At 45.8% G+C, this 26,760-nt stretch overlaps 1 long non-coding RNA gene across 1 annotated transcript in view; it reads left to right on the forward strand.

Moving 5' to 3' along the window:
* LOC130361275 (uncharacterized) overlaps positions 1-26,760 on the forward strand; it is a 62,355-nt gene that overhangs the window by 27,728 nt on the left and 7,867 nt on the right. Inside the window, exon 2 of the long non-coding RNA XR_008890936.1 lies at positions 25,976-26,048. This is a non-coding gene — a long non-coding RNA (uncharacterized LOC130361275). The remainder of the gene's footprint in view (positions 1-25,975; positions 26,049-26,760) is intronic.

Below are 26,760 nucleotides of genomic sequence, written 5' to 3' on the forward strand. Positions count from 1 at the left end.
CTTCAAGAAGATAACCTTAAGGTGGGGTTTGCCAGAGATAGATCTCATGGCAACTCGTCTGAACGCCAAGGTGAACAAATTCTGCTCTCTTTACAAAGAGGACAACCCAGTGGCGATAGACGCTCTGTCCATTCCATGGAGGTTCAGGCTGGCCTACATATTCCCTCCACTTTCCATGATACCGAAGGTATTGATGAAAGTCAGGCAAGACCAGACCTCAGTGATTGCCATCATACCATTCTGGCCCAAGAGGTCCTGGTTCACCCAACTCATGAGGATGAGTCAGGGTTGTTATTGGAGGCTTCCCCACGTGCAGAACCTTGTGTCTCACAACACAGGCTCCTGCCTAGATCTGAGGAGACTCAATCTGACAGCCTGGAGATTGACAGGACCCTACTAAGTAGTGGGCTTCCTGCGGAGGTCTTGAGAACCATTGCACACTCTAGAGCAGAGTCTACAAATAAGGTCTATTCCAGGATAAAGAAGATTTTCCTTCAATGGTGTGCTACGAAAGAGGAAGTAACCTCAGATCCTCCTCTTTCTGCAATACTACGGTTTCTTCAGGATGGCCTTGACAAGGGTCTTAGCCCATCCACTCTAAAGGTACAAGTCTCAGCACTCTCTGCCTTTTTAGGCAGGTCCTTATCTCAAGAATCTCTAATCAAAAGATTCCTTAAGGGAGCTGAAAGACTTAAACCTACAGTTCTCAGACCCATTCCCAAGTGGGATTTGCCTACTGTTCTTAAAGGGTTATGCTCTCATCCCTTTGAACCGCTAGAAGAGGTCGACTTTAGGTATTTGTCCCTTAAAGTCACCTTCTTGTTGGCCATAACCTCAGCCAAAAGGGTTGGCGAGCTTCAGGCCCTTTCGTCCCTTGAGCCTTATACATTGTTTCTCCAGGACAGAGTCCTGTTGAGATATTTACCCACCTTTGTTCCTAAGGTTCCGACGTTTTCCAACACCAACCAGGTCATATCCCTTCCAGTTCTGTGCCCTAATCCAGCTTCTCCTGAGGAAGTTGCTGACCACACTCTGGACATCTCAAGAATTCTCAGAGTCTACATCTCCAGAACTGAAGAATTTAGAAGATCGGAGCACCTTCTTGTTTCGTTTTCAGGGAAGAACAAGGGTCTTAAAGCCTCTAAACCCTCTCTGAGTAGATGGATTAAGGAGACAATCCGGGAGGCCTTTGTAGCCCAGGACTTAACTCCTCCTGCCTTTGTTACTGCCCATTCTACTAGGGCAGTCTCTACTTCCTTTGCAGAAAGGAAAGCTGTTCCTCTTGATCAAATTTGTGCGGCTGCCTCCTGGGGCACCCATAATACGTTTATTAGTCATTACAGGGTCAATGCCAAACGATCGGAAGAGTTGGCCTTTGGGCAATCAATCCTAAGTGCCACTCTGCCGTAGTCCCTCCCTATTTGTGTTGTTACTTGCTAAGTCCCCACTTGTGCTGCTGGTTAGGACGTAAGGGAAGCGTTAATTTTTAACGTAAATTTGTTTTCCCTTAGTCCTAACAGCAGCACACAAATTTCCCGCCCATATATTTTTGTTTGTTACTTGTTATAAAGCAATGTGGCCTAAGGGAGGAGGCCTTATATGGGGTACTAATTAAATGTTTAATTACTTGGGCGGAATTAAAAATTCCACCGTCCTGCCAGCTTCACAGGGGCAGAACACCCCACTTGTGCTGCTGTTAGGACTAAGGGAAAACAAATTTACGTTAAAAAATTAACGCTTTTTCAGCAAGAAATTATGCAAGTATCGATGAAAATTTACCACTAACATAAAGTAGAATATGTCACAAAAACTGTCTTAATCAAATTCATAAGTTAAAGCATCCCAGAGTTATTAATGCTTAAAGTGACAGTGGTCAGATTTGTAAAAAAAAAAAAACGGCTGCATCCTTAAAGGGGTATTCAAGGCCAAAACTTGTTTTTATATATCAACTGGCTCCGGAAAGTTAAACAGATTTGTAAATTACTTCTATTAAAAAATCTTAATCCTTCCAATAGTTATTAACTTCTGAAGTTGAGTTGCTGTTTTCTGTCTAACTGCTTTCTGATGACTCACGTCCCGGGAGCTGTCCAGCTCCTATGGGGATATTCTCCCATCATGCACAGCTCCCGGGACGTGACATCATCATTGAGCAGTTAGACAGAAAACTTCAGAAGCTAATAACTATTGGAAGGATTAAGATTTTTTAATCGAAGTAATTTACAAATCTGTTTAACTTTCCGGAGCCAGGTGATATATAAAAAAAAGTTTTTGCCTGGAATACCCCTTTAACCCCTTCCCGACCTATGACATACCTGTACGTCATGGGTGGCAAGGTGTTCCCGACCCATGACATACAGGTACGTCATGAACATTTTTGCCGCTACTCGCGGCATCCCGCAGCGCCCGGTAAGATGGTGGCTATCACTGATAGCCAGCCATCTTACCATGCGACCACGGGGGGTTTCATCCCCCACCCCCACCCCCAGCGATCGCTGCTATCAGCTGGTCAAATCTGACTAGCTGATAGCAGCGTTTCGCTATGAAAATACTTAGCAGCGCGGTGTGTGAGTCCCGATCACGGGGATCGGGACACACACCGCTCTGCTAAGTGTCCCTGATCCGTCCCCCGGCGTCACTTACCCGTCCGAGCGGTGTCCCGAGCGGTCCCGGCGGTCCCGGCGTCCTCCATGCGGTCCCGGCTGCGCTGCGTCCCGGCGGTGAGTTTGCAGCAGCAGTGCGGCATCTTCATTGGCAGCAGTGAGATCGCTGTAAAGCGATCTCACTGCTGCCTCTGAGAGTTTCAAAACTGCAACTCCCAGCATGCCCAGACAGCCTTTGGCTTTCTGGGCATGCTGGGAGTTGTAGTTTTGCAACATCTGGAGGCCCACAGTTTGGAGACCACTGTATAATGGTCTCCAATCTGTGCTCTTCCAGATGTTGCAAAACTACAAATCTCAGCATGCTCAGTCTGTCCAGGCATGCTGAGAGTTGTAGTTCTCTAACATCTGGAAGAGCACAGATTGGAGACCATTATACAGTGGTCTCCAAACTGTGGACCTCCAGATGTTGCAAAACTACAACTCCCAGCATGCCCAGACTGCCCAAGCATGCTGGAAGTTGTAGTTCGGCAACATCTGATCCTTCAAGCAAGCAACAACTGGAGGCACACTATTTGGGAAACATTGTCCGTTTCCTACCTCAGTGCCTCCAGCTGTTGCAATTGTTGCAAAACTATAACTCCCAGCATGCACTGACAGACCATGCATGCTGGGAGTTGTAGTTTTGCAACAGCTGGAGGCACACTGGTTTGGAAACACTAAGTTTGGTTGCAAAACACTTGAAAGTTTATTACTTAACTTAGTGTTTCCAAACCAGTGTTCCTCCAGCTGTTGCAAAACTACAACTCCCAGCATGCACGGACAGCCAAAGGGCATGCTCGGAGTTTGCAACAGCTGGATGTTTGCCCCCTCCCCCCAATGTGAATGTACAGGGTACACTCACATGGGCGGAGGTTTACAGTGAGTGCTGCAAGTTTGAGATGGCGCAAATTTTGCGCTGCAGCTCAAACTTCCAGCGGCAAACTTGCTGTGAACCTCTGCCCATGTGACTGTACCCTAAAAACACTACACTACACTAACACTAACCTAAAATAAAAAGTAAAAAACACTACATATACACATACCCCTACACAGCCCCCCTCCCCCCCAAAAAATGAAAAACGTCTGGTACGCTACTGTTTCCAAAACGGAGCCCCCAGCTGTTGCAAAATAATAACTCCCAGTATTGCCGGACAGCCATTGACTGTCCAGGCATGCTGGGAGTTTTGCAACAGCTGGAGGCACCCTGTTTGGGAATCATTGGCATAGAATACCCCTATGTCCACCCCTATGCAAATCCCTAATTCAGGCCTCAAATGCGCATGGCGCTCTCTCACTTTGGAGCCCTGTCGTATTTCAGGGCAACAGTTTTGGGACACATATGGGGTATCGCCGTACTCGGGAGAAATTGCCTTACAAATTTTGGGGGGCTTTTTCTTCTTTAACCCCTTATGAAAGGTGAAGTTGGGGTCTACACCAGCATGTTAGTGTAAAAAAATTAATTTTTTACACTGACATGCTGGTGTTGCCCTATACTTTTCATTTTCACAAGAGGTAAAAGGGAAAAAAGACCCTCTAAATTTGTAACGCAATTTCTCGTGAGTACGGAGATACCCCATATGTGGGCGCAAAGTGCTCTGGGGGCGCACAACAAGGCTCAGAAGGGAGAGTGCACCATGTACATTTGAGGCGATTTGCACAGGGGTGGCTGATTGTTACAGCAGTTCTGACAAACGCAAAACAATAAATATCCATATGTGACCCCATTTTGGAAACTACACCCCTCACGGAATGTAATAAGGGGTACAGTGAGCATTTACACCCCACTGGTGTATGACAGACTTTTGGAACAGTGGTCTGTGAAAATGAAAAATAAAATTTTTGATTTGCACAGTCCACTGTTTCAAATATCTGTCAAACGCCAGTGGGGTGTAAATGCTCACTGCACCCCTTATTAAATTCCATGAGGGGTATAGTTTCCAAAATGGGGTCACATGTGGGGGGGAGTTCACTGTTCTGGCACCATAGGGGCTTCCTAAATGGGACATGCCCCCCAAAAACCCTTTCAGAAAAACTCACTCTCCAAAATCCCATTGTCGCTCCTTCCCTTCTGAGCCCTCTACTGCGCCCGCCGAACACTTTACATACGCATATGAGGTATTTCCTTACTCGAGAGAAATTGGGTTAAAAATTTTAGGGTGATTTCTCTCCTTTTACCCCTTGTAAAAATTCAAAAATTGGGTCTACAAGAAAATGCGAGTGTAAAAAATGAAGATTTAGAATTTTCTCCTTCAATTTGCTGCTATTCCTGTGAAACACCTAAAGGGTTAAAACACTTACTGAATGTCATTTTGAATACTTTGGGGGGTGCAGTTTTTATAATGGGGTCATTTATGGGGTATTTCTAATATGAAGACCCTTAAAATCCATTTCCAACCTGAACTGGGCCCTGAAAAATTACGATTTTGAAAATCTTGAGAAAAATTGGAAAATTGATGCGGAACTTTGAAGCCCTCTGGTGTCTTTCAAAAGTAAAAACTTGTCAATTTTTTTTATGCAAACACAAAGTAGACATATTGTATATGTGAATCAATATGTAATTTATTTGGAATATCCATTTTCCTTTCAAGCAGAGACTTTCAAAGTTAGAAAAATGCTAAATTTTCAAAATTTTCATGAAATTTTTAGATTTTTTACCAAGAAAGGATGCAAATATCAGTGAAATTTTACCAATAACATAAAGTAGAATATGTCACGAAAAAACAATCTCGGAATCAGAATGATAAGTAAAAGCATTCCAAAGTTATTAATGTTTAAAGTGACAGTGGTCAGATTTTCAAAAAATGCCCAGGTCATGAAGGTGAAAATGGGCTGGGTCATGAAGGGGTTAAGGTCAAAATGGGCTGTGTCCTTAAGGGGTTAAATGGGCACTATCATTTGTTAACAATTTTGATATGCCCTAGCAACATGTCAAAAGTTTTGATCGTCAGGGGTCTGAGTGTTCAGACCTCCGCCCATCAGGAGAACAAACCAGGAGAAGTTCGTGCTTAGCGCATTCTCGTCCAGCTCCATGTCACGTGATCGAGACAAACTTGCAATGTAAGTCTATGAGAGTGTTTAGATCATGTGACACAGAGACAGGGAGAGGCACTGCCGACTTCTCCCGTCTTGTTCTCCTGATGGGCGGAGGAAGTTGAGTGCCATGAGGACAAGGCATATTCCTCATGATATTTGCCCACTCCCTATATGCTAGAACATCCCCTTCGTGAGGGTGGGAACTTATGTTAATGACAAAGGTGATATAATCTTGATCGATTTGAAATAAACTCTCAGTGGACAGCCCACACAGAACGCTAAAGCACAATGGCTCTGTCTGATTTATTTCTCTATGCTTCGGTATATACATTCTGTATACAGATTTGTCCGGGAGTAAGATAGTTACAAGAACGCTGAGTTAAAGCCCCCACATGAACACAGACCTCCGCTAATCAAAACTTTTGATGTGTAACTAGTATAATTTATACAAGTGACAGATACACAAAAGAATAAAAATGGCAACAAAATTGTGTGTGAACATGTATCTTTGGGGCCTCTATTTTTTATTTGAGGAAGAAATAATGTGCTGCTGGTGGGTAGTACCCATCGGCAGACGGCCTGTCCTGGCACTCACAACCACTGGTTCCCTGTAACTGATTTACCTCCCTGCTGCCAAGGCTGTGCTTCCTTTTCCAGTCCTCCTGTCTTCTTTGCTGCAGCTCCTGCATTGGCCCATAGCTGCCACACACATGCACTGGGCCAGCGTTCATATCTCTAATTTGTCCTCCACCTATTCCTGCCTGCAACTGTTTATTTTAGGTTGTGCCTTAGTGATAGTGTAGTTTTTCCATAGTGAAGTTGTGTTGCTCATTTGCTTTCCTGTATCTGACCTGTGCCTATTTACCTGACATTGCCACTGCCTGACTATGGTGTATTACACTAATCCTTCTGTACAAGACCTAGACCAAGAAACAACCGCAACTTATCTGCCTGAAACCCCACTCCTGTACCTCGCTGCCAGCCTACTACCCATACCAACATCAGTACAACCGCTGCTGGTTTCCTGGAGCCTGACACTGGGATTATCTAGCCTGCCTGGCCAGCCACTACCCACACCAGGATTACCCTTGGGGAGCAACCTAGTACTCTCTAGCAGCAAAAATCCAGCTTTCACATCCTTACTTACAATAACACTCCGCCCTCTAGACATATTATCCCTTATCCAAAGGATAGGGGATAAGATGTCAGATCGCCGGGGTCCCACCGCTGGGGACCCCCACAATATAGCAAGCAGCACCCACCTGTTACTGCTTCCAGAAGCACTGGAGGTTCTCAGGCTGATTCCTCCCGACCACGGGCATGGAAGTTCGCGATGTCACGACTCCTCCCCCGTGTGATGTCACGCCCCGCCCCCTCAATGCAAGTCTATGGGAGGGGGCGTGACGGCCGTGGGGAGCAACCTAGTACTCTCTAGCAGCAAAAATCCAGCTTTCACATCCTTACTTACAGTAACACTTTAAAGGGGTACTCCACCCCTAGACATCTTATTCCTATCCAAAGGATAGGGGATTAGATGTGAGATCACTGGGGTCCCGCTGCTGGGGACCCCTGCAATATAGCAAGCAGCACCCACCTGTAACTGCTGTAACACCTGAAAGATCGTGATGTCATGACTCCGCCCCCATGTGACATCACACCCCGTCCCCTCAATGCAAGTCTATGGGAGGGCACGTGACGGACGTCACGCCCCCTCCCATAGACTTGCACTGAGGGGGGGTGCCATGATGTCACATGGGACGGAGTCGTGACATCACAATCTTCCGTCCCCGTGGTCGGGAGGAATTAGTCAGGGAACCTCCATCGCTTCCGGAAACAGTTACAGGTGGGTGCTGCTTGCTATATTGCGGGGGTCCCCAGCGGCGGAACCCCGGCGATCTGACATCTTATCCCCTATCCTTTGGATAGGGGATAAGATCTCTAGGGGCGGAGTACCCTTTTAAGCCCAAGGAATGCCCCTTACTCTGTACCTGTCCACTCTCCATACTCTGCACTTTGTATTAACTTCCCTGGTACAGAATAAAGAAGTTTTATTTGAAAGACTACAAGTCATGAGTACTCTGTTTATACGACTTCTACTATGAAAATGCTAGAGTGTATTAAGAATCCTCTTTTGTGTTTTGGCGCAAAGCCAAGCCGGTTGGGTAGCAGAGTATTTGGCGCTTTACAAATAGACTATTCGGGAAGCCTCATATGTCAAAGAATTGGTTATCAGAGAAGCTTCCAGCTGTAGAGGCACGGAAGAAATAACTACCGTATTCGATATTTTGTTATATGAAAAGGTATGTTATGAAAAATGCTCTAAGCTTGGTTTATTAAAAAGTGTAAACCCTGGATAGAGGCGCGAAGTGAGATTAAAAAGTCTTGTGAATATTGAAAATTAGATTTGAGATTAGTTTTTTTTTACTTTCTCTTGGTACAGAAGGCTGGGGGGGGGGTATATATTGTGATGTTTGATGTTGCTTAATATTGTTTTTTGTTTATTGATATTTTGTTAATGTCAAAGACCATAAAAAAAAAACATTTACTAAATTTAAAATATATATATTATTAAGAAAAAAGAAAGGCGACACAAGTTTCTCTTCTGAATTAGAAGTCAAAATATTTTCAGCTTTTTTTACTGTAAATGGGGACAGAAATTTTCAACGATAGACGCTAAAGACTACAGAACAAAGAACCGTCTATTTCAGATCTTTTTTTTTTACTTTTCTTCCTTCCATGTCTACTACATTGTGTACACACCCAAACTCATGCTTGTGCCGTATCTGCCAGTGGTGTACATCCAAGAATGGTGGCTCCATAGGACCCCCACCTAATTTATTCCTCCTTGCTTTTCATAACTTTTAGAGAAATACCCCCTCTTTGTATTTTCTGACAGTGCAGTTTCCAAGGAAGAGGAGTTCTGTACAGTATTTTAGGCTATGTTCACATGAACGTTACAGAGCTCCGCTACATGCGCTGATTATGGGAAGGGGCATCCGCAGTGTATTCCACTCTTTGGATGTGTCGACATCAGTCACAAGTATGGCAATAGTTTCTGATACGGGAGCTTTCTACCTTTAGGGTAGGGTAACAAAGAAGGCATCCGCTGCAGATGTGCCAACTGCAGTCACAAGAGAGTGCTCCCTGCTGCCACTGGTTAGCAATGTGTGTCCGCTCGAAGCGGTGAATTTCTGGACACACAGAGCCACCCAGTCGCAGCAGGGAGCTCTCTCTTGTGACTGCAGTTGGCACATCTGCAGCGGATGCATTCTTTGTTACCCTACCCTAATGGTAGAAAGCTCCTGTATCAGAACTATTGCCATATTTCCCCACATAACATATCTAGTCTTACTTGCCAAAATGAAGGTGTGGTGGCCCAGTATGGGAAGTGTTCCCCCGTGCTCCTGCTGTCCTGTCAGCAGCCTCCTTCAGTGTCCCCAGGGTCCCCTGCACTTGTTTCCCCATTGTAAATATGTTTTACCATGTAAAGTGTTATGAAATATAATGTTGCTTTAAGAGTTATACCATGTGATATGTCATGTGATTGTTACCCAGGAGGTATCAGTGACCAGGTGATCACAAGAGTGACCTATGGGCTCCCTGCTAGTCTCCCCCATATAATCCTTGGGTGGAGCTTCTCTCTCTCTTCTGCTGAGGTCCAGTGCAGTCTTGTCTAGTGTGTGTGTCCAGAGTGTTGGAGATCTCAAAGTCCAGTCCTGCAGCCACCATCAAGTCATGTAAGATAAAGTCACAGCTTTATGAGTCAAGTCAAGTCAGTCCCTGTCATCTGTCAAGTCAGCGTGATCTGCATTCAATTGTCCAGTCCTACTACAAGTCCCAGCAAGCCCTTAAGGTCTCTGAGTCACTGGTCACCTCCTTGGGCCCTGGCTGAACAGTATAGACTTTACCATCTGTCTACCCTCTGTAAAGCTACCATGGTCCATAACTTGGCGTCAGAGTCTTTATTGCCCCCGTGCCTAGCCCAGGATCCAGCGGTATACCTTCGGCTGGTTATAAGCTAAACCACGTCTGGCGTCACAAATACAAGAGGTTAATGCCATCTGCCCCTCGGGTAACAATATCTACACTGCACCACACACCCCACACCACAAAGGCCTACTACACAACCCAAAGGAATAGCACACTATGTCACACTGTATGTCCTGAGCTACCTCTATGTATTGTACATGGAATAATGTAGTACCCTATGCCACCATGAAGCGCAAAAGAAATTGGATTTTTATGAACTGCAACAAAATACTAAAGTGTGGAAATAAAAGTGGAAATTCCTTATAGCCACTAGGCATCTCTGAGCAGGTCAGATGGACCATTGCGTTTTAACCTACAATTACACGTCCTGAACACTCCAGATTGCTGGGAGCCGAGGGTTTGCCCTTCAATCACAGAGGTGACAGAATTGATGCTTTGCACAATGTCAATTACCTCCACAATCAATGGCTACAAATTACAAATAGAGGAAAGGTGGCAGAAAAAGCAGCGATATCGGAGAGTTATGCCTCTGCCTCTCCCAGTAATATCATCTCTGAATATCTAATGTTCAGGCATTCTTGCATCTTCTACATATTGCAGTCCTTCGCAAATTGCTTTCAAGAGGCAGCCCCATCTGTAGCGCAGATTTATTCTATGTGTTACTTTCTGATTGCTTTGCAATTCTCTGCAGTCCTGTGTATTTTACATGGTAATACAGTGGCCCATTTGTGAGCCATTTCATGTAGCATTATGTGGAATTTATACAGAAGGGCCATCACAGTCAACAGAATCATGAATCTGAGGCCCAAATGGCTGAATGGGAGGCCCCCAAGTCCTGGACTATTATATCTATGGGCCACAGGGGTCAGTATAGGAGGGATTCAAGATGACTGATTCACTAGAAATGCTTTTAGGGTCTATTTACACGTTACAGTGTCCTGCGCATATTTTAAGCTGCAGATCTGAAGCTGTGTTCATTCATTTAGTTTAAATTGTACTTTGCAGCATAAAATCAGCAGCTTCAAATCCTATGCATTAAATATGCGCAGGATACTGTATGTGTGAAAACACCATAAGGGTGGGGTCAGACGTAACAGATCTGCAGCGTATTTTCCTCTGCGGATCTGCCAGTGACCCGATCCATAGTGTGCCTCCGTTGTTGCCCTACCTCTCCCTGCCCCCTGGCCTGCTCGCAACGGCAATACGTTGCTCCGAGCAACAACACTGGGGCCTGCGGTTTGCCACCCGCATGCGCAGTGTACTCAGACATTGAGGCTGCTCCTTGATGTCTAAGTACACTTTGAGTGCACCCAGTGACTAGCAGGCCCCTGTGTGGCTGCTCGGAGCGGCGGATTGCAGTTGCGAGCATGCCCGGTAGGGGGCGTGGCCAGACAGGTGGGGTGGGTGGCATCGGCAACAGCTGGAAGCACACTATGGGTCGGGTCACCAGCGGATCCGGAGCTGAAAATACGCTGCGGATCCGTTACGTGTGACCCTACCTTAAAGAAGTAATTCAGGAATAGACAGTGCTAATATTTTCCTGCCTTGAGGTTGTGTGTGGTATTACGACTTGGTGACATTTACTTCAAAGGAACTGAGCTGTAATACCAAAAGACAACCTGAGGACAGGTGTGCAGCTGTTTTTTTTTAAAGAAATTAGTTCTACTTTTCTAATCCTGGATAAGCCTTTATGGGGCTTTTCGGGATGTAAATATTTGTGCCCCTTCCTTAAAAATGACGATCAATGGGAGATTAGTGATGTGGCCTCCTTATTACCTAGCACAGCTCCATACATTTTGTAGTGGATGTGACTAGTACTACTTTACTTTATTGGGACTTAAGCTGTGATAAGTTGCAGTACCAGCCCCAACCACTATGGCACTGTGCTTGGTGAACAATATAGAGGCAACTGCACACTGGAGTACCATGAGAACCTTCAAGGCGTTGCTGCAGCATTCTGGTGGGCAATATGGCAACAGGACACATAGCACTGCTACAGGCATCCCAGTCCGTCCTAGGCTGTGATATCTCTAGGCTGCAGGCTGGGACATCTCTAGGCTGCAGGCAACTTCTTCAGGGAAGCGCATCAAAGTTGCACCAATGTGCAGAGGTCTGTTGTTCACCAAAATGGCTTCTTTTTAGAGATCTTCTGGAGGACAGGTAATTTATATAATTTTTACCATTAACCATTTCCTGGAAGTATGTCTCCATAAACCCCTGATATGTCCAAAATCCATGACTATCCTCATTCTCATTTAGAAATAGTTCCAATGCCAGATCTGACCGGGCCAGACAGTATCAAAAAAGTTATGCAAAATTATTGGATATTCTGGATATAATTACTGGATGTTAATCCCTAAGGCATAGACTATGTCTGATACTATATACTTTTAACTTTATGTTAAATAAAAACATAACCTATTGCATTGATCTATTGCTGTGGATATTGTACATTTAAAGGGTTACTCCATCCCTAAACATCTAATCCCCTATCCAAAGGATGGGCCATGTCCCCTCAATGCAAGTCTATGGAAGGGTGCGTGGTGGCCGGCATTGAGAGGGAGGGTGTGACGTCACGAGGGAGGCATGGACGTGACGTCAGTGCCACATTGCTAGTCAACAGGCAATTCACTCCGTGCACTAGATGACTGCGGTGCCGCAGCAGAGATCGTGGCTGTCAGGGCATGCTGGGAGTTGAAACTTTGCAACATATGAAGGGCGACAGTTTGAGACCACTGATATAAGGTATCTCTCTGGCCAATCAATGCACTGCTCCAGGGGCGGACACTGACAGCAGAGGGCCCCTGTGCAAAGAATGTGCCTGGGCCCCCCCCCAGCACTGTGCCCCCACATGTACCTAGACCCCACCGGAGTGCCTCCACTTACCCCACGCGTGTAGTGTCGCCACTTGCCTTGTCCATCACAGGTGGATGGAACGGCTCCTGAGGTGGGCTCCGGGTGGCCCCTGTCCCTCTCAGTGTGAGGCCCAGGCCCAGTGAGTACTCCTCCGGGTCAGCCTGACCCATATCTAGCTGGGAGGCAGAGGGCAGTGCTCCCCTTTACACTCGCACCCCTGGACTTAGCACGACACCCCCTTGGCACCCCTTGGTTCCTTGGCTCCTTGGTGATAGAAGTGACATACAGGCAGGGCCAGACTGGGACCAAAAACAGGCCCAGGCATTTTAAAATAAACAGCCCATTTTTTTTGGTTCAAGTGGCTCCCCAGATGTTGGAAAGCTGCAACTCCCATCATGTCTGAAGTGACTACAGCTGATGGGACAGTCAGGAGACTACACAATGATATCAGTGACTACAGCTCTGATGGGACAGTTAGGAAAATACACAATGATATCACTGACCTGAGTGATGTCTTCTCTGTTGTCTTTACTTTTCTTCTTCATTTGGTCCAGACACCAGGATTTCTTCCATCTTCTCTGCAGAGTCTGACACCAGGACATCATTGGTTCCTTAATTTGTCAGTAGATCCTCATCCTCTGTATGATGACAATAATCATTATAACCTTGACAAATACTGTACCCCCAGAATATAATACTGCCAACCACTGTACCCCCTGAATACTGCCAACCACTGTACCCCTGAATATAATACTGCCAACCACTGTACCCTGAATATAATACTGCCAAATACTGTACCCCAGAATATAATACTGCCAACCACTGTACCCTGAATATAATACTGCCAACCACTGTACTCCATGAATATAATACTGCCAATCACTGTACCCTGAATAAAATACTGCCAACCACTGTACTCCATGAATATAATACTGCCAAATACTGTACCAATAAATATAATACTGCCAACCAATGTACCCCTGAATATAATACTTCCAAATACTGTACCCCTGAATATAATACTGCCAACCACTGTACTCCATGACTATAATACAACCAACCACTGTACCCCTGAATATAATATTGCCAACCACTGTACGCCATGAATATAATACTGCCAACCACTGTACTCCATGAATATAATACTGCTAACCAATGTACCCCTGAATATAATACTGCCAAATAATATACCACTGAATATAATACTGCCAAATACTATACCACTGAATATAATACTGCCAAATACTATACCACTGAATATAATACTGCCAACCACTGTACTCCATGAATATAATACTGCCAACCACTGTACCCCTGAATATAATACTGCCAACCACTGTACTCCATGAATATAATACTGCCAACCAATGTACCCCTGAATATAATACTTCCAAATACTGTACCCCTGAATATAATACTGCCAACCAATGTACCCTTGAATATAATACTGCCAAATACTATACCACTGAATATAATACTGCCAAATACTGTACCAACCACTGAATCACCCCATACACCCCATGCACTCCATCCTCAGTCTCCTCATCACCCCATACACACCACGCAACCCATCCTCAGTCTCCTCATCACCCCCATACACCCCACGCACCCCATCCTCAGTCTCATCACCCCAGTGGCGTAGTTATAGTGGTCGCAAGGGCCCGTAGCCCGTGTATGTATATGTATGATGTGTATGTATTATGCATGTGTGGGGGGTCCAGAGGCGGCGTGTGTATGAATGATGTATGTGTACTGTATGTATGATGTGTGTGTATAAATGATAGATGTGTGTTAGCAAGATGTATATGTATGATGTGTGGACATGTATTATGTTGGGGGGATCTGGAGGCGTATGTATGTATTATGTGTGTGTGGGGGGTCCAGAGGCAGCGTGTGTATAAATTATGTATGTGTATGTACTGTATGTTTGATGTATGAATGATGTGTGTGTATAAATGATAGATGTGTGTAAGCAAGATGTATATGTATGATGTGTGGAGATGTGTGTAAGCTAGAAGGATCTATGTATGATGTGTGGAGATGAATTATGCAGAGGGATCTGCAGGCGGCAGGTGTATGTATGATGTATGTGTATGTAAGATGTGTGTGTATGTATGTATTATGCATGTGTTGGGGGGGTTCGGAGGTGGCATGTGTTTGAATGATGCGTTTATGTACTGTATGTATGATGTGTGTATGTATGATGTGTGTATGAATGATGTGTGTGTATGAATGATGTGTGTGTATGAAAGATGGATGTGTGTAATCAAGATATATGTATGTATATATGATGTGTGGGAGGGTACAGTGTATAGCATGGTTATTTTTGAGGGTTTATATTCAGGGGCACAGTGTGTGGCAGTATTATACTCAGGGGCACAGTGTGTGGCAGTATTATATTCAGGGGCACGATGTGAGGCAGTATTATATTCAGGGGCACGATGTGGGGCAGTATTATATTCAGGGGTACAGTGTGTGGCAGGATTATATTCAGGGGTACAGTGTGTGGCAGGATTATATTCAGGGGTACAGTGTGTGGCAGTATTATATTCAGGGGCACAGTGTGTGGCAGTATTATATTCAGGGGCACAGTGTGTGGCAGTATTATATTCAGGGGCACAGTGTGTGGCAGTATTATATTCAGGGGCATCAGAGCTGGAGTCACTTGTAAATTCTGCAGGGATGATGGGTGATGCTGTACCCTAATCTATGGCTCTCCAGCTGTTGAAAAACTACAACTCCTATAATGCCTGAGGCTCTCTAGACATGATGGGAGTTATAGCTTTACAATAGCTGATTGGTGATTGGTTGGGGTCCCAGTAGTTGGACCCCCACCAGAAAAATGGGCGTATTATTCTTCAATGCCTGTTTTGTCTGCCTGGCCCTGCCTGTTAGTCACTTAGTCAGGAGAATACACAACTATATAAGTGATTAACAGGCAGGGCCAAAGGGACAAAGATATCAGTGACTACAGCACTGATGGGACACAGTCAGGAGAATACACAACTATATGTGTCCCATCAGTGCTGTAGTCACTGATATCTTTGTGCAGCCGAGTAAGGGGTTGTCCGGGATTGGGGAAGAGGGTCGTCAGGTGATAGAGGGGCCCAGGGCAATTTTTCGCACCGGGGCCCCGTGGTTTCTAGCTACGCCCCTGCATCACCCCATACACCCCACACAACCCATCCTCAGTCTCCTCATCACCCCATACACCCCACGCACCCCATCTTCAGTCTTATCACCCCATACACCCCACACAACCCATCCTCGGTCTTCTCATCACCCCATACACCCCACACACTCCATCCTCGGTCTCCTCATCACCCCATGCACTCCATCCTCAGTCTCCTCATCACCCCCATATACCCCATCCTCAGTCTCCTCATCACCCCATACACCCCACGCACCCCATCTTCAGTCTCATCACCCCATACACCCTACGCACTCCATCCTCAGTCTCCTCATCACCCCATACACCCCACACACGCCATCCTCAGTCTCCTCATCACCCCCATACACCCCACGCACCCCATCCTCAGTCTCCTCATCACCCCATACACCCCACTTACTCCATCATCAGTCTCCTCATCACCCCCATACAACCCACGCACCCCATCCTCAGTCTCCTCATCACCCCATACACCCCACACACGCCATCCTCAGTCTCCTCATCACCCCATACACCCCACGCACTCCATCCTCATTCTCCTCATCACCCCATGCACTCCATCCTCAGTCTCCTCATCACCCCATACACCCCACGCACGCCATCCTCAGTCTCCTCATCACCCCATACACCCCACGCACTCCATCCTCATCACCCCATACACCCCATGCACTCTATCCTCAGTCTCCTCATCACCCCATACACCCCACGCTCTCCATCCTCAGTCTCCTCATCACCCCATCCTCAGTCTCCTTATCACCCCATACACCCCACGCTCTCCATCCTCAGTCTCCTCATCACCCCCATACAACCCACGCACCCCATCCTCAGTCTCCTCATCACCCCATACACCCCACGCACTCCATCCTCAGTCTCCTCATCACCCCCATACACCACACGCACCCCATCCTCAGTCTCCTCATCACCCCCATACACCCCACACATGCCATCCTCAGTCTCCTCATCACCCCATACACCCCACGCACTCCATCCTCAGTCTCCTCATCACCCCATGCACTCCGTCCTCAGTCTCCTCATCACCCCCACACACCCCACGCACGCCATCCTCAGTCTCCTCATCACCCCATACACCCCACGCACCCCATCCTCAGTCTCCTCATCACCTCATACACCCCACGCACTCCATCCTCAGTCTCCTCATCACCCCCATACACCACACGCACCCCATGCTCAGTCTCCTCATCACCCCCATACACCACATGCACCCCATCCTCAGTCTCCTCATCACCCCATACACCCCACACATGCCATCCTCAGTCTCCTCATCACCCCATACACCCCACGCACTCCATTCTCAGTCTCCTCATCACCCCATGCACTCCATCCTCAGTCTCCTCATCACCCCCACACACCCCACGCACCCCATCCTCAGTCTCCTCATCACCCCATACACCCCACACACGCCATCCTCAGTCTCCTCATCACCCCACGCACTCCATCCTCAGTCTCCTCATCACCCCATACACCCCACGCACTCCATCCTCAGTCTCCTCATCACCCCACGCACTCCATCCTCAGTCTCCTCATCACCCCATATACCGCACCTCATCATTATTACACACCTGACCCCCCCCCCCGGTCCTTCTCATCAACATTACAACATTAAACCCCCTAATCACTACACCCCTGACCCCCCTTCTGGTCCTCCTTGCTGCTCCTGTCACTTCTGCCGGGGTCAGAGGCCATGACACGTGACATCGGGGGCTTGGAACAGACGTGCGTGCCTGCGCGGGGCACGTCTGTTCCCATCAGCCCCTGGCCTGTCCGTCTCGCCCGTCCGGTTTAAAGGTAAATTACTGCTGTCAGCGGCAGGTCCGGGACCTGTTGCTGCAGCATATAGTATGAAGTACTGGCAGGGGGCCCTGCAGGGGCCCAGACTGTGAGGCCCAGTCTGTGACCTGGGCCACTAGGTGGGCCCCCTAACACGCTGGGCCCCTGTGCAGCCGAACAGGCTGAACAGGTGATATGTCCGCCCCTGCACTGCTCTATACTGAGCGAGAGTCAAGAACCCCCAAACCAGTTGTCTACAGATGGTATATCTTCCTTATGGAGGGGACTATAGTAACATAGTAACATAGTTCATAAGGTTGACCTATATCCCTATTGAGTCCCTACTAAGTTTATCCAGAGGAAGGCAAAAAAAAAACTCATATTAGAGGTACAAATTCCTTCCCGACTCCAAATATGGCATCAGAATAAATCCCTGGATCAACGTTCTGTCCCTATAATTCTAGTATCCATAACCAGCGATGTTATTACTCTCCAAAAATGCATCCAGACCCCTTTTAAATTATTTTATAGAGTTCACCATGATCACCTCCTCAGGCAGAGAATTCCACAGAAGAACCCCCATCTGTGCTGGTGTAGAAACTTTCTTTCCTCTAGACGTAGAGGATGCCTCCTTGTTATAGATACAGTCGTGGGTATAAATAGATCATGGGAGAGATCTCTGTACTGTCCCCTGATATATTTATACATAGTTATTAGGTCTCCCCTAAGCCTTCATTTTTCTAAACTAAATAACCCTAATTCTGATAATGTTTCTGGGTACTGTAGTCCTCCCATTCCCCGTATTACTCTGGTTGCCCGTCTTTGAACCCTCTCCAGCTCCACTATATATTTCTTGTACACTGGTGCCCAGTACTGTACACAGTATTCTATGTGTGGTCTGACTAGTGATTTGTACAGTGGTAGAATTATTTCCTTGTCGTGGGCATCTATGCCCCTATTGATGCCCCCCCATGATTTTATTTGCCTTGGCAGCAGCTGCCTGACACTGGTCACTACAGCTAAATTTACTGTTAACTAAGACTCCTAAGTCCTTTTCCATGTCAGTCGTCCCAAGTGTTTTCCCATTTAACACATAATCCCAGTCCGGATTTTTCCTCCCCATGTGCATTACCTTACATTTATCAGTGTTGAACCTCATCTGCCACTTCCCAGCCCAAACCTCCAACCTTCCAGATCAATTTGTAACAGGTCTATAATTCCCGGGGTCACTTTTTGACCCCTTTTTAAATATTGTCACCACATTTGCCATGCGCCAGTCCTGGGGAACAGACCCTGTTACTATAGAGTCCTTGAATATTAAAAATAGGGGTCTGTCTATTACATTACTTAGTTCCTTTAGAACTCGGGGGTGAATGCCATCTGGACCTGGCGATTTGTCTATTTAGATTTTTTGTAGGCGGTACTGTACTTCTTCCTGGGTTAGACAGGTGACCTGTACTGGGGAGTTTACCTTATCTCGCTGTATTTCACCTGACATTTCATTTTCCTCTGTGAACACAGTGGAGAAGAATTTGTTTAATATGTTTGCTTTTTCCTGATCCCCATCTATAATTTATTCCTCATCATTTCTTAAAGGGCCAACACTTTCACTTTTAGCCTTTTTGTTATTTAAATAGTTAAAGAACATTTTGGGGTTAGTTTTACTCTCTTGGGCAATGAGCCTTTCTGTCTCGATTTTTGCGGCTTTTATTAGTTTTTTTTTACATATTTTACATTTTTCTCTATATTTTTTTTAGTGCTCCTTCACTGCCATCCTCTTTTAGTAGTTTAAATGCTTTATTTTTTGTCATTTATTGCCCCCTTAACATTTTTATTCATCCATATTGGTTTTCTTTTATTTCTGACCCTTTTATTCCCATAAGGTATATACATCTTACAGTAAGAGTTTGAGATATTTTTAAAAGTCTCCCATTTAGTGTCGGTATTCTTGTTTTTCAGGACATTATCCCATTTTATATTGTTAAAGGACAACTGCAGCGGTATGACACTTATCCCCTATCCACAGGATAGGGGATAAGTGTTTGATCGCGTGGGGTCCGACCGCTGGGACCCCCCTCGATCTCCCTAACGGGGCGCCGCCATTAGCGCTCATGGTGACGTAGCGTCGACCTAGAGGTCGACGGTGACGCCCCGTCTCCTCCCCGTCCCCATACAGTTCTATGGGGGAGACGGGGAGGCACGAACGCTGCCTCTCCGCCTCTCCCATAGAGATGTATGGAGGAGGCGTGCCGGCTGCAACGTCATGCTGCGGCTGGCACGCCCCCTGCACGGGACAGCCGCGGCCCCGTACAGGAGATCACAGGGGGTCCCAGCAGTCGGACCCTCCGCGATCAAACACTTATCCCCTATCCTGTGGATAGGGCATAAGTGTTAATCCTGCTGCAGATGTCCTTTAAGGGCTTCTCTGACTTGATCAAACTTTGCCTTCCTAAAGTTCATTGTTTTTGTGGCCCCTCAAGAGATTTCCTTATTGAAGAACAAGTTCTAATGTATTATATTATGATCACTATTTCCTAGGTGTCCTTCTACCTGCACATTAGTTACTCTGTCAGGTCTGTTGATTAATATTAAGTCCAGTAGGGCGCCCCCTCTGGTCGCGTTCTGCACCATTTGGGACAGATAATTGTCTTTAGCTATAGTCAGAAACCTGTTTCCTTTATGAGATTCACAGGTCTCAGTCTCCCAGTTTATATCAGGATAAAGTCCCCCATTATTATCACCTCATTCTGATTTGCTGCCTTGTTTATTTGCCTCAGTTATTGATTTGCCTCTTCCATTATGTTTGGTTGGACTTGTAAGATATGGTTTCCATAGCTTCATAGAGAATGGGCTTCATAAGACAACCCCTTTAATACCACTCCTCCCCCCCCCCCATAGTATAATACTTTCATTAACCCAATTCATCTTGTTTATAAACCTTGCGTTAAAATTGGACACAAATAATACAATTTCCATTGGTATAAATTCCTTCATTCGCAGGATATTTGGCTTCATTATTTGGACAGCTCAATGGTCCAGTGACCACATGATAAAGAATAATGACTACATAGAAAAGTCTATTATCTGTCTTCAGATCAGTCCGATAATAGACGGTGAGGTCTACATTGGTTTTACAGATGATTAAGTATAGTAAATGTCACCAGGTTTTTTGTGTTAATGATAATATGAATGAATTATTGTTAGAACTGATTTCTGGCTCATTTCATCTATAAACATTACAGTCCAATATAGGTTAACTCCTTAAGGGTACTGCCTGTTTTTACCTTAATAACCTGGCCCAATTTTTCTAATCTGGCCTGTGTCTCTTTAAGTGCAGGGCTAGCTCTGCCTGTAAGCCAAATAGGCAGCCGCCTAGAGCACCCTCAGATGTGGGGCACCGCTCTGCCTGCCGCAAGAAAGTTAGATATCCAGCATCCGAACCAGTCGCTCAGCATGCAGCATGAGGAGGAGGAGATTAGTTACAGTGTGTCACCCCAGTAGTAAGGTGGATGTGTCAAAGGCCGTGCCTATGGGCGGAGTCAAGGGGGTGGAAAAATTTGCTTTGCCTAGGGTGGCAAAAATCCTTGCACCAACCCTGTTCAGGTGGTACTGTAATACCTCTGCTTTTACTTAGTGACACAATTAGTTTTTTCGTGACATATTGTACTTTATATTAGTAGTGAATCTTTGTTGATTCATGCAGCATTTTTTGTGCAAAACTCCAAAATATTGTGGAAAATTTCTGGTGTTTTTTTGTAATAATTTTTTTATGGCATTCACTGTATGGTAAAAATGTTATTTTTATTCTGTGGGTCGGTACCATTATGATGATACCCAATTTATATAGCTTTTTTATATTCTTTTTCCTTTTGTCATCAAAATCCTTTTTCCCCCTTTTTTGTGTTACGTTCTGACAGCCATAACTTTTTTATTTTTCGTCCAACTTCATTGTGTGAGGGCTTATTTTTTGCAGGACAAGCTGTACTTTTTATTGGTACCATCTTTTCTGATTCATGCTACCTTTTGATCTTTTTTATTCCATGTTTTGGACCAAAATGTGTGTTTTTTTTGCATTCTTGTGTTTGTTTGTTTTTACGGCGTTCACTGTCCATTATCATTTTTTTGTACAAGTCATTACGGACATGGCAATATATATTATGCATAGGTTTGGGAATTATTTTTATTTTTTGGGGTGATAATAAACGGTTTTATTGGGAAAGGGGCATTTTTTTTTACACTTTATTAATTAATTTATTTAAAAACCTTTTCTTTTTTTTTTTACTTTCCACTTTTTAAGTGTTAAACTATGCTGCAGTACCTCTGTACTGCAGCACAGTATAACTGTCAGTATACACTGACATGCAGCCTGTACAATCCAGCCTACTAGGCAGACAGGAGGCCAACTGGCAACCAATTGCAACCAATGGGATCCTGCAATCCCCTTTTCCTGTCAACCCCATAGATTCCGTGATCAGGACTGATCAATGCATCTATGGGGTTAATGCTGCCGAGACCGGTGCAAACCCCGTCTCAGCAGCTGTGGCAGGACCCCGGCGCATGGTCCTGTGAAGGAGGTAGCTAGGACATATGCATACGTCCTGTTGCGCTAACTAGCTAGCTGTATGTATACGTTTCAGGGCAGGAATGGGTTAAGCCAAAGATGTATGCTAAATAAAATAATAAAAAAATAATAAATAAAATAATGAAATGGCATAGAGGTTACTATTTCTAAAAGTTGTGACAACATTTTTGCAGGAGCGGGCAGAACACACGTGTGAAAGGGGCAGGAGTGGGACACACACCTTGCAGGAGTGGGCGGTAATGGTCAGAAATCCCACGCAGGGCTCTAGTATGTTGTACTTATTGCTGGTGTGCTTGTTTTCCATGGAGCAATGGAAGACGGTGGCCTGGTCTGATGTTTCCTTTAACATCATGTGGGCAATCTTCTGTTGAAAAACTTGGGTCCTGGCATCATGTGCCTGTTACTGTGACGCATATCATCTACCTAAAAATTGTGCAGACCAAGTCCTCCCCTTGATGGCAGCAGAATCCCCTAATAATTCCCTGGCCATTCTACAAACATAGTGCAGGAATAAGGAACATGATGAAGAGTCCAAAGTATTGACTCGGCCTTTCTATCTGGTTAAGCATCTGTGGAATGTTCTGTAGAAAAAAGTTTGACCCAGATACCACAAGACACCTCCAAAGATCTTGTGGAGTCCAGGCCTTAAAGGGGTACTCCGTCCCTAGCATCCTATCTCCTATCCAAAGGATAGGGAATAAGATGTCAGATCGCGGGGGTCCGGCCGCTGGGGACCCCGGGGATCGCTGCTGCAGCACCCCGCATTCATTACTGCACAGAGCAAACTCAGGGGGCGGAGCATCATGATGTCACGGCTCCGCCCCTCATGACGTCACGGCCCGCCCTCTTAATGCAAGTCTATGGGAGGGGGCGTGATGGCTGCCACGCCCCCTCCCATAGGCTTGTATTGAGGGGTGGGCTGTGTCGTCACGAGGGGGCAGAGCCATGACATCACGATGCTCCGGCCCCTGTATCGCCGGTCATTACGCACAGAGCGAGTTTGCTCTGTGCAGAAATGATAGTGGGGTGCTGCAGCGGAGATCCTGGGGGTCCCCATCGGCAGGACCCCTGGGATCTGACATCTTATTCCCTATCTTTGGATAGGGGATAGGATGCTAGGGACGGAGTACCCCTTTAAAGAGGTACTCCACCCATAGACATCTTATCCGATAAGATGTCTGATCGCGGAGGTCCCGCCGCTGGGGACCCCCGCGATCTCCTTGCTGCACCTGTCATTCGTTTAGAGCGTCGGGTGTAGCATCGGAGACTTGCATTGAGGGGGCGTGGCTGTGACATCACAATTGGGGTGTGACCGTGACGTCTCCGCCGCGCATCAACAGTCATTAGGCACCGAGCGAAGTTCGCTCTGTGCACCGGATGTCTGAGGGGCCGCAACAGAGATCACAGGGGTCCCTAGTGGCGAGACCTCCATGATCAGACATCTTGTCCCCTGTCCTTTGGATAGGGGATAAGATGTCTAGGGGCGTATTACCCCTTTAATGGTCTGGAATTGTTTTGGCAGTGAGGAGAGCTATACGAGAAGGTGGTTTCAATGTTATGGTTTTTTGCTGTATAATGTTGGTCTTCCTAACGTTCTTAGTTATATCTCAAGTACACATTTGGCCACCACTGAAGACCTGTTGCCATAGGTTTCATATTCATGGCAGAGCCATAGACATGGAACTTGTTTGGAGGCATACAGAGTCCCATACTGTTCCATATAATGGATCCATAACCCGACTAATGCTGGTCTTTTGCGGTCTGTTCGGCACTGTACTCACCTATAGAAGCAATGTTTCTAGGGTTGAGCGCCTCTACAATGCGACATCCAAAGGAACAAGCCACAATAATTTTTTGTCATATATCCATAAAAAACTTGGAGGCACATTGAGAATCAGCGTTGGCACTGTTTTATACTTCATACATAATGCATGAGGCCTAAGGAAACACTGCATCCCCCTCATAGGAACCACAACGGTGAAGATGCCATATTGTTGACCTTACTCAACCACTCAGAACATGAAACCTCAGGCCGCTCTACACAATGGCTTCATCAGCTGCCTGCTCAGTATTCACAGCACAAACACAATGCTGATAACTTGGCATTAGAATAAACTCACAATAACAATATATTTCATGATCTAATATATCACAGAAATAACTAACCTTTTCAACTTGTGCAGAGATGTTTTCATAATAGCATTACTTATGTAAAAATATGCCTGATTGAATGGAGAGCTTTGATTATACACACAGCCGCCGTCCCAGAGCAGCGCTCGCTAATACGGTTAATTATAATGTAAACTTTATTACGCCAAAGAGGACGGTATAGAGGAAAGTGACACAATGCGTTGGTTTGCTGGATACAAGCTTTTAGAGGCTACAGAAAAGGGGCAAGCATGATAACAAGATATATATATATATATATATATATATATATATTTTTTTTTTATTATTTCAGGATTATTTAAAGGGGTACTCCACCAAACTCCAAAGCATAGGGGATAAGATGTCTGATAGCGGGGGTCCCGTTGCTGGGGATCTCCCTGCTGCATCCGACATTTGTTTAGAGAGTCGGGTGCCAACAGTGACAACAGAGCTGTGGCTTGCTCGTGACATCACAGCCACGCCCCCTCAATGCAAGTCTCTTCCCATAGACTTGCATTGAGGGGGCATTGCCGTGACATCACAAGCGGACGTGACAAGCCTCCGCCCCACATCACCAGTCATCCGGCACGGATCAAAGTTTCCTCCGTGCATCGGACGTCTGGGGTGCCACAGTGGAGATAGCGGTGGTCTCCGGCAGTGGGAGTCCCCAGTGGCGTGACCCCTGCGATCAGACACCTTATCCCCTATCCTTTGGATAGGGGATAAGATGTCTAAGGGTGGATTACCCCTTTAAGTATTCATGCACATAGTAGAGCTCAGTGGCAATGTATGGGGACCCTATGGCTCCTAAGTAAGAAAGCCCATGGGCTTCATATGCTTTCTACACCAACTTAAATTTGGTGCTTTAGGCAAGTTTTATTCTTAAGTGTAATGATGTACAAATGGTATTGACCTGCCTTCAAATAGAGAAGATATATCATCAGTGAAAGCTATTACAGTGCATCGAAACAAAAATTATACTCCTCAAATGTAACGTTTATTTAAAGTGTACCTGTAAGGAGATAATGTGGTGGCCCAGTATGGGAGATGTTAACCCGAACCCTTGCTGCCCTGTCAGGCAGCCTCCCTGCAGTGTCCCCTGGGCCCCCCTGCATCTGTTCTACTGTAATTGTATATAATCCCCTAAGTTATGTATATAAGAATGTTGTATCTTTAAGAAAGGTTAACATGTGATCACCAGTTGTCATGTGAGTTGTCATGTGATGGTTACCCAGGAGGTATCAATGACCAGGTGACTTGAGGGTGACCAATGGGACCCCACCAGAGTCTCCCCCATAAAAGCCCTCGGAGGAGTCTCTTCTCTCTCTTAGTTATTGAGTCTTTGCTGAGGTGCAGTCGAGCCTAAGAGTCTGGAGTCATAGGAGCCTCAAGTCAAGTCTGCAGCCACAAGTTACAAGTCTACAAGTAAGATAAAGTCACAGCTTAGTCTGTCTCCAGTCAAGTCAAGTCAGTCACTGAAGTCACTGGTCACATCCGTGGGTCCGGCTACACTGTATAGACTGTACCATCTGTCACTCAGTAAAGCTGTCGTTGTCTGTAACCTGGTGACAACTGATGATCACATGTTTAGCAACAACGAGCCTCAAGCTGTTGCAAAACTACAACCCCCATCATTCCCAGAATGCCTTGGGCTGTTTAGTTTAGTAACAGCTTAAGGCTCCCTGTTTGGGAAGACAAAAAGGCATACTAAAAGCGCACAACGTGAATAGAACCATACTTACCAACTTTGTTTCTGGTCTTTTTCCGTAGCTCTGCCTCTAGTGATTTCATCATAAAAAGCGGGGCTACAGAAGAAGAGGCCCGGACCCCAGGAAGGAGGCTGGTAAGTAGATATCTCTCCCAGAATATGGTGGGCAGGGGATAGTCTCTAGATCCTAGAGCCCTATTCAGACTACACCCTGCCCTTAGGTGTGATGATATTAGGAAAACAAGCTTCTGTAGTATAGCATCTGACAGAGCATACCACAATGTATTATGCAGGATACCGCTCTATATGGTTGTAACAGAGGTACAGTAGAGGCTTTGTGCGCATCCATGGAAGCCCTGCATAAAACTGAGTCATACTACAGCCATGTGCATGTGTCTTTAAGCTTCAATCACTAGATAAACAGTAGACACCAGCATGGCGCATAGTTATGGCCCCGGTGCCTCCAGAGGTGCCTCTACCGTTCCTCTGTTACTTTTATATAGTACATTATCTGACAGAAAATAAATAGTGCCATGCTATTCTCTCTACACGTGTTGATGATGTCTGCCCTGACCTCTTTCTATACATTGTTACATGAACTTTACCTGCCCTTGAATTTGTACAACTATACTTCTCCCTATCAATTTATATACCATGCTCTGGAAATATCACGCTCTCGCTGTCAGCTATTGCTATTTTAGATCACGCCAATGGTGGAACCTGGGGATTAGATTTAGAGAGACCATATGGCAGGGATGGGGGTTTTAAAATGAAGCTCAAACTCTCCTTCAGACTCTATGTCAGCCCTAGCCAAAAAAGTCACACTTTGGGTTCCTTCTTTATCCAA

This window comes from Hyla sarda, chromosome 3 (assembly GCF_029499605.1).
Source record: "Hyla sarda isolate aHylSar1 chromosome 3, aHylSar1.hap1, whole genome shotgun sequence".
Lineage (NCBI taxonomy): Eukaryota > Metazoa > Chordata > Amphibia > Anura > Hylidae > Hyla > Hyla sarda.